The sequence below is a fragment of the Tupaia chinensis genome, unplaced genomic scaffold, assembly GCF_000334495.1.
Source record: "Tupaia chinensis unplaced genomic scaffold, TupChi_1.0 Scaffold000644_1, whole genome shotgun sequence".
Classification (NCBI taxonomy): Eukaryota; Metazoa; Chordata; class Mammalia; order Scandentia; family Tupaiidae; genus Tupaia; species Tupaia belangeri.
The window spans coordinates 4,306,945-4,315,202 of record NW_006160165.1 but is presented as its reverse complement, the minus strand read 5'-3'; the positions used below and the strand labels follow the sequence as shown (position 1 = coordinate 4,315,202).

The following is an 8,258-nucleotide window of genomic DNA, read 5'->3' as shown; positions in this document are numbered from 1 at the left end:
AATCTCTTATTGTGCTTAACTTACACATGAAGCTTTATCTATGGTTCGTATGTACAGGAAGAAGGTAGGGTATCTGCAGGCTTTTGTTTTTATTTTCTTTTTTAAAGAATTATTTTTTTCTTTTTTAAAGAATTGTTTATTTAATTTTATTTATTGTAATTATTATCATTTTTAAATTTGGTCTAGGGCACACGCACTCACCAGAGAGAGAGAAACAGAGAGAGAAGAGGGAGAGGGAGAACGCAGCCCTCACAGCAGGGCCTAGCGGCACCCCCTCTCCTTCTCCTGCTGGAATTTGGGACACGTCCACGCACGTGCTCGACCAGCACGTTTTCAAGCTACCAAGGCCAGGATGCAAACCACGCAGCGGCCACGGGCACCTGGCTCCCTTAACAACCAGGGCACAGCATCGGTCTCACCTGTCCCCGATGAAGAAAGACGTACTGAAGTTTAGACCTGCCTGAGGGTGGAGCTATGAAGTGCTGCAGGTTACAGGAGTGCGGGGCCGTGGAGGACACAAGTGCACGTGTGTCCTACGTGTGCACCAACTGTGTGGTTACTTTCTGGAACGGCGTGCATTCTGGGCAGCTGTTCCTTTCACCCCCAGGACGGACGGTGTGGACGAGCCACATGGGCAAGCTCAGGGCTGCGGTGCGCATTTCGGAACCAGCAGGTTGCTATGTGATGTCTAAAGTGGGCTGACCGCTATACAGAGAAGGCAATCACCTTGTCTATTTAGTAGCCTTCCCTCCGTTTCCTCTGAAATGTGACCTTGACCGTGCTCTTACTGAGCAGGTTAAGTGCCCAGTCACTCCGCAGACTGTGCTCCCGGGACGGACACACGGTGTGTCCAAGCCGGCTGCCCTGGCTTCAACGCAGCTACGAGCAATTCCTGGAGCTGGGCGGCAGACGCAGACACCTCTGCACAGCTTCACTAGGGACAGACGGCCGATCCGCGCGTCACTTCTCTCCCCCGTGGGCGAGACGTCAGAGCTGCGTCATTAGTGTGGGGGCTGCTCAGAGCTAATACGTCACACACATGTACACACACAACATCTGCACACACAACACCTACACAAACAACACACATACATTACACTTGTACACACATAACACATACACAAAACACATGCACACACACACGCACACACAACACCCACACGAACAACACACACACATTGCACTTGCACACATAACACATATACGACACATGTACACACACAACACATGCACACACAACACCTGTACAAACAACACATATACACACATTACGTTCGTACACACGTAACACATATACACAACATCCACACAAACAACACCCACACACATTACACTTGTATACACATAACACACATAACTCATGTACAAACACAACACATGTACACACACAACACATGAATACACAACACGCGCACAAACAACACATACAGACATTGCATTTGCACACACACAACACATACACACAGCACATGTACACACATAAAGCATACACATGAAACATACACACATTAAGGCACACGCTTAATGCACAAACACAACACACACAGCATATGTACACACATAACATGTTCACACAAATAACATAAATACACACATGTACACACAACACACATGTAGACACATAACAGGAACACATACAATGCATGAACACACTCAATATTCATATACCACATGTACATACAGCACATACACACAGATACACATAACACACAAACAAACAACACATGTACACACAACATACATAGACACATCACACACACACCCATAACATATCCACACTCACAGCACACATACACATGCAACATACACATATGACACAAGTACACACAGCGTATGTACACACATAACACACAAACACACATGCACACACATACCAGACACTCACATAATACACAGACACACATAACACACATACATGCAGTGCATGCACACACATAAGACAGGCACACGCAGTACATGTACATGTTACACACATGCACACATGCCATGTACACCCCAACACGTGTACTCACATAGGACACACACCCTTTGCTCAGGATGACTATGTAAGCGAGCTGTGCTCACGCTCTGGGCCCAGAGCACTGCGTTCCCGCCACGCCGTTTGCTGGGGTGAGATTTGCTTTTGGAAGTGCAGCTCCCACGAGCCCACGAGAAAGAGGAGCAGCTGCTCACCCAGTTCCTTCCAGGAGGCAAACAGGCACCGTGACGTGTGGGTCCGTCGGTGCTGCCGGCTTCGATGTACGTAGTATAAAAGACAAGCTTTTATTTGTAGTCTTTGATAAAGGGTTCAAGGTCGGTGAGAACAAAGGAGGCACTGCTGTCTGGCTCCTGAGTTCCCGAGCTGCCTTCACCCATCCAGTTAACTAGTTTCAACTTTAATACGATGCTATCACAGGGCCTGAGTCTGAAAAATACAGACCTGGAGCTTCACATCGCCAGCTCGAGACTCCAGACCCGCTAAACATGCCGCTGGCTTTGGGTGTGTGAGGGCCCCACACGTCGGCCCGGCCCTAGGCTCCACCCCGGTAGGACGGCCACCCCACAGACTGCCCCCTGACATGCAGCGACAGGGCTGGCCACTCTCTGCCATCTGCATGCTTTATAGCAACCGGCCGGGGAAGGAGCGATTTAGAGGCGAGGACAAAGCTGCCAGACGCCTGCAGAGGGGACAACTGAGTGGTCACTTGTGTGGCACTCTGAGGGCTGAGCCCAGCTTCCACCTGAGAGGCCGCTTCCGTGTTGACCGTGAGAGTTTCCTCCTCAGCAGAGCTTACACACAGGACAGCAAATACAGAACCCACTGCTGGAGTTTCACCACTCGGGACGCTGCCTCTGTCCCACTTCGCAGTACTGTTCCCATGTCTGGATCAGCAGGAGCAGGAGTCTCCACAGCAGATGGCATAGTGACTGTGTCGCTGGATTCCCACATGGCTGACCACAGTTCAAGTTCCGGACCTGGAGGCTTGAGAATCACACGGGCCCATGTGTGTGGTGCCCAAGATTCTGGGAAGAGAATGGAGGAAAAGGGATTGCAGTATGACCGTCTCCCCTGGGGATGACTTCTCACTTTCCCTCTCACTGTGTCTGATTCTCTGCTCTCTGGCAAGTGCATGTGCCCTAAGGTAAAAATGCCTAAAAGTAAACAAATAAATAAATAAAATGCAGAAGAGGAATTTTGAGCATGTGGGAGGCAGCTGCCTTCTGTCTGGCCTTCTGGGGCTTTTGGAGAAGTCCAGAGGACCCTGTCTCATGGGGGAGGCCCAGGACAAGCCTCCATTGGGACTTCCTGAGTTTCGTTCCTCTTCTTGCCCTCTCTGAGAAGCCGTCCCTGCTTCCCGCGCCCCTCCACGGCCCTCGCTAGCCCTGTTCTTTGGTGTCTCTGGCTGATAAAGCTCCCAGGCTCCTCGGTTCTTTCTAGAAGTCCCTTGGAAAGCACAGTTGACATGAGGCCACGTCCTAATATTAGCAAGTGCTAGGTTCCCACCCGGTTCCTTAGTTTTCCTCACACATGTAGCTACATTCTGGCAATGTGCCATTGTTACAAAATTTACCGGCTCCTAGGGGAGCTGAGCTTCACACCCAAGGCCTTCAACTCCAGAGTGCCCCTCTTAGCCTGCCGTGCCTGAGTGTTTTCCTGTGCGGCTCTGCCTCACCGAGAGGGCTCCCGCGACCACGTCTGAGCTCGCAGTGCCTCGTGTGGCACCACGGCCCTGGAGAAACCCAGTGGAGATCCCCAGAAGCCTGGAGGGCAGACCTGGCCCCCATGATAATGCTGGGCCGCAGTCTCTTGGACATTCCAGAGGCCTGGGGCTAAGATGCTGCTGCCCCACAGCCAGGGCAGACCCTGGCCCAGACCAGAGGGAGGGAACTTGCCAGGCCCCGGTACCAGGTTCGATCCCTCAGAGCGAGCCTATTTCTGCTTCTGTGGAGTCACTTCAGGACTTGTTCTGGCCGTGGCTTTCCTGGTTATCCATCACCGCTGTGCGAGAAACCATTGAGAAATCTCTCCCTTGTCATTCAAGTGCACTGTTATTTCCAAACTCCAGAGGAAGGGAAGGAAAGAAGGGAAACAGAGACACCCTGGGCTCAGAATTGAACTCTTCCTCTGCAACTGGAAACAAGCGTGTCATTTATGTTGAAACTTCAGCCGGCTTAGCTCACAAAACACCATCTATCAAAATTCCTCGCTTGCAGAGTCGCTCTGCCAGACTCAATTATGGAGTTAATTCGGCCTTAACTGGAAGCAGAGGTTTTGCTTCATTTCCTCTCCAGAATCTCCGGGGATGCCTTTGATGCGGTTCCAGCGTGTCCAAGCTCAAGCCAGTTCAGCTGGAAGCAACGGGCACAGTCTGGCCCATCTTCTGTGAATGCACACGTTCACCCATGGGCACTGATGCAGTTGCATGTACAATACACACTCACGCATATGCCCACTCTGTGGGCACACTCGGTATGCACACACACATGCACACACTCACTCGTAGGCAATAATAAACTCACATGCACATCAGGCTCACACACATGCATGTATGCATGTACATGTGCATGGACACACAGAGTCCAGTTATCTGTCAAACATTCGGTAGGCGTTTTCTTGTTAAGATTTTTGACATAGAGTGTGTGTGTTTGCTGGAGAGAGAGGGGGAACGTGAGAGGGAATGTGAGAAATCACCCCAGGAGGGATGGCCAGGCCATAATCCCTTCTCCTCCATTCCCCTCTTGGGATTTTGGGCATGCACGCACACGCACCTGGTGTGATTTTCAAGTCACCAGGTCCAGGACTCAGACTGCATTCAGCTTTGTGGGAGTCCAAGGCCCCAACCACTGTCCGAACACCTCCTGGCCCCGGTAGGCATATCTTTAAGAAGTGGCTTTTTTTTTTTTCCTTCAGGATTTGGAAGCCATCAACGCTTACTTCTTAGCATTTCTTTTCTTCCTTAAAAGTTGTTTTCTTAGTCTGCCACCTCCCCCTTCCTTATTGCAAAAGTCCCATTTGGCGAACAGGAACTGACAAGGACAGAACGCGGTGTCTCTGGTGAACCCTAGCACAGAGCTCTGTTACGACACTGCTGCCGTCGTCATCGCTTCCGCACACCCGGACGGTGCCCGCCAGGCCCCACGTGCAGCCCCACTGTGGTTTCAGCTGCTCGCGCTGAGAGTGCCGAGGGCATCGTGCAGCTACTCAGACGCCTATAGAGAGGTGCGTTTCATAGACGGGGAACTCTGACTGCACCACCATTTGCAGAGGTTTTAGCTTTTCTTATTCAACCAGGTATAGTAGGTAAAGGTATAAAATTATCTTGTTCACAGGAAAAATGATTGAATGTCATTACTTTTATGTTTCTTCTCGCTAGAGCTGAGCTTACATGACTGAACATTTCAGAAAGAAGAATCTAAATTTTAATAGTTTTATAAGAATTCTGACTACTCGCTCAAGACAAAGCAGAAAACTAAAATAAATGCATATGATTTCTGTGGCACAGGGCCTCACGTGTTACCCAGGCTGGTTTCAAACTCACCACCCTCTCGCCTCAGCTCCTCCGTAGCTGGGGTTACAGTGTGCACCACCACACACCCTGTTGATTTCAAATACGTTAAGTTAATGAGCTAAACAAGAATATGTAATTTATTCACTTTCTAAGTGCAGACATGTTCAGTAACAAGCCTTTGTATATGGCACAGACGAACATGTGCTTTGGCAGAAAAGAACAAAAATGCAAGATGCAAGCTGAGCAGATCTTTAGGAAAATGGTGTCTATTCGATTGCATTAAGTTCTTGGCTATTAATGGAAAGAAACACAACGTGATCACACAAAATAAACACAGTCCTGACCGAGAAAAGCCTCGTGCAAGTGACATGCAGTACCGGGTTGTCAGGAAAGTCGTGGTGCAATTTTGCATAGAAAAATACACCCTGACTTTCTCAGTGACCTAAGATCATCACCGAAGACCCAGGAAGACTCACTAGGAACCAGAGGCCCGGCAGCTGAGGCCTAGCAGTAGCTGGAGTGCCCTGCGAGGCTCTGGATCCTCAAGTGGGCCTGAGAATGTGCTGTGCACACAGGCACCCGAGATCCTGGGGCGCTGGAGGGTGATAGAGAGAGGACTGTGGGGTGACAAGACCTTGTCAAGGGTGCTTCTCTCTCTCTCTCATGCATGTATGTGTTTTCTAGCAAAAAAAAAAGGAACCAGAGAAGGAGCAGATGCATGTGGCTGCAATGTAATGGGGCAGTTTGGTCTGTGTCAGGTGAAGATGAGTCATTCTGATTTCAAACATAGCGCCCAGACCCAGACCTGAGACTTGGTTGCTCTGGGTTGGGTCCCTTGTGGAATGAGCACTCCACAGGGACCCTGAAGGACAGAGGGACACCAACACCAACTTTCTAGGACAGCAGTGAACAAAACCCTGGATTCCAGTGTCCGTAACTGTTTTCAAGGAGAAAAATGGAGGCAAGACATTTGAGGGACACAGAAATGGAGGATTGTCTGTTGATGGTAACATGTATAATATCTTTTTTTCTTTTTCTTTTTCTTGGAGAGGTTTTTGCTGTAGGGCACGTGCGCTCGCCAGACACAGAGAGAGACAGAGAGACAGAAAGCGAGAAATCCCCCCCCAGGGGGGATGACCACACCGCAATTCTTTCTCCTCTGTTCTCCTCTTGGGATCTTGGGCACGCGCGCACATGCACCCGGAGTGAGTTTTAAGCCACCGGGTTCGGGACTCGAACCGGGGTCGACTACACGGGAGTCCAGCAACTTAGCCATTACACTAACTGCTGGTCCCCGACATGTATATTATCTTCAACTGGACTGGTTGGAAGCGTGTTCATGTTGGGTAATTTATTTCATAAGCTGTAGTGATGTGCAGTAAGTGAAAGTATAAAATAAAAATATTAAAAAAAAAGAAATAAAATCTCCAGGATTCACCTTAGTCCGAAGCTCATTTCCAGGAAGAAAGTGAATTTGTCACTTGGCTAGGCAGGTCCCTTTGTGACAGTTATTCTGGTCACTGCAATCCCATGCTCGAGGGTTCCAGGCAGGGAGTTAGCCATCACGTGTCTGAGCGCTTGCCTTTGGGATCCTTCTTCATTGCCTGACCTCGGGTGAGTTACGTAACCTGCGAGTCAGTTTCCTCTTGCGTAAAGCCGGGTAATAACAATCTCTTTTTCATGGACCCGATGCGGTCCCATTAGAAAAATCTGTGTAGGTTTTGTCCTTTGCTTGTCACATACTGAATACTCCATCAACGGTTCCTGGGAAATCCTACTGGCTGCTGAATTTCTTTCCTTACTGAGACTTTTAACCCTTAATCTCCGGTCTTCGGCAGAAAGGAACCACTTCATTTCCTACTCGGGAGAGAAATCTATGCCTGCGACGGATGGCAGGAAATACAAGTCAGGCAGTGACATTCTCTCCCAAGACTCCAATTTCCTCCTTGAGAATGTCTGTTGCCGTTGCTGACTCCCAGCTGGCTGTTACGGGGGTGCTCTCAAAGGCGGAGGTCGTCCCAGGGGCACCCGGGCATTCAGGACATGCTCGCTCTGCCTCTCTCTCTCTCTCTCCCTTCCTTTCCCTCTCAGCAACTTCCTCTCTCTTCCTCCCTGTCTCTTCCTCCCTGTCTCTCTCTCCCTTTCTCTCTCTCTCCCTCTCTCTTCTTTCCTCTCTCTCCCTCCCTCTCTCTCTCCCTCCCTCTCTCTCTCTCCCTTCCTCTCTTCCTGTCTCCCTCTCCCTCTCTTTCCCTCCCTTTCTCTTCCTCCCCACTCTCTCTCCCTTCCTCTTCCTCCCTCTCTCTTCCTTCCTGTCTCTCTCTCCCTTTCTCTCTCTCTGTCTCTCTCTCTCTCACACACACACACGCACTGTGAATGCCAGAGTTATCTTTTCCAGAGGATCTGAGTGGGGTCCCCAATCTACTCTGTCGCTTTTCCTAGGAGGAAGACTTCCTAATGAGGTCACACATTGGGCCACCATCGTCTCCCTCTCAGTACCACAAATGATGGATGAAGGGGATGCTCAATATTATTATCCTACTTCAATTTGCAGGTGAGGAAAGTGAGGCCGACTTTTATTAATTATGTATAAGTGTATCTGCTATTTCCTCTTACGTTGCAGAGTCTAAGTTTGCAGTCTGAGTCTCCCCGCAATAGGGCCTGTAGGCAGCTCCCCCACGCCGGTCATTGCAGCTCTCGCCTCTGCCTCCCCGGCCACCCCAGCCGCTCCTCTAACTCCGTAGGCAGAGAAGGCTAGGGGCCTCTCCCCAC

At 49.9% G+C, this 8,258-nt stretch overlaps 1 long non-coding RNA gene across 4 annotated transcripts in view; it reads left to right on the top strand.

The window, feature by feature from the left end:
• Positions 1 to 5,133: 5,133 nt before the first annotated feature.
• Positions 5,134 to 8,258, top strand: part of LOC106736110 (uncharacterized) — a 7,523-nt gene continuing 4,398 nt past the window's right edge. The window contains exons 1-2 of one of the 4 annotated variants that reach the window (XR_003551257.1): positions 5,134 to 5,200; positions 7,929 to 8,040. This is a non-coding gene — a long non-coding RNA (uncharacterized LOC106736110). Of the gene's footprint in view, positions 5,201 to 6,231; positions 6,496 to 6,839; positions 7,104 to 7,782; positions 8,041 to 8,258 lie in introns of those variants that run through there. The other 3 variants (XR_003551256.1, XR_003551258.1, XR_001371226.2) reach the window with 3 other exon arrangements.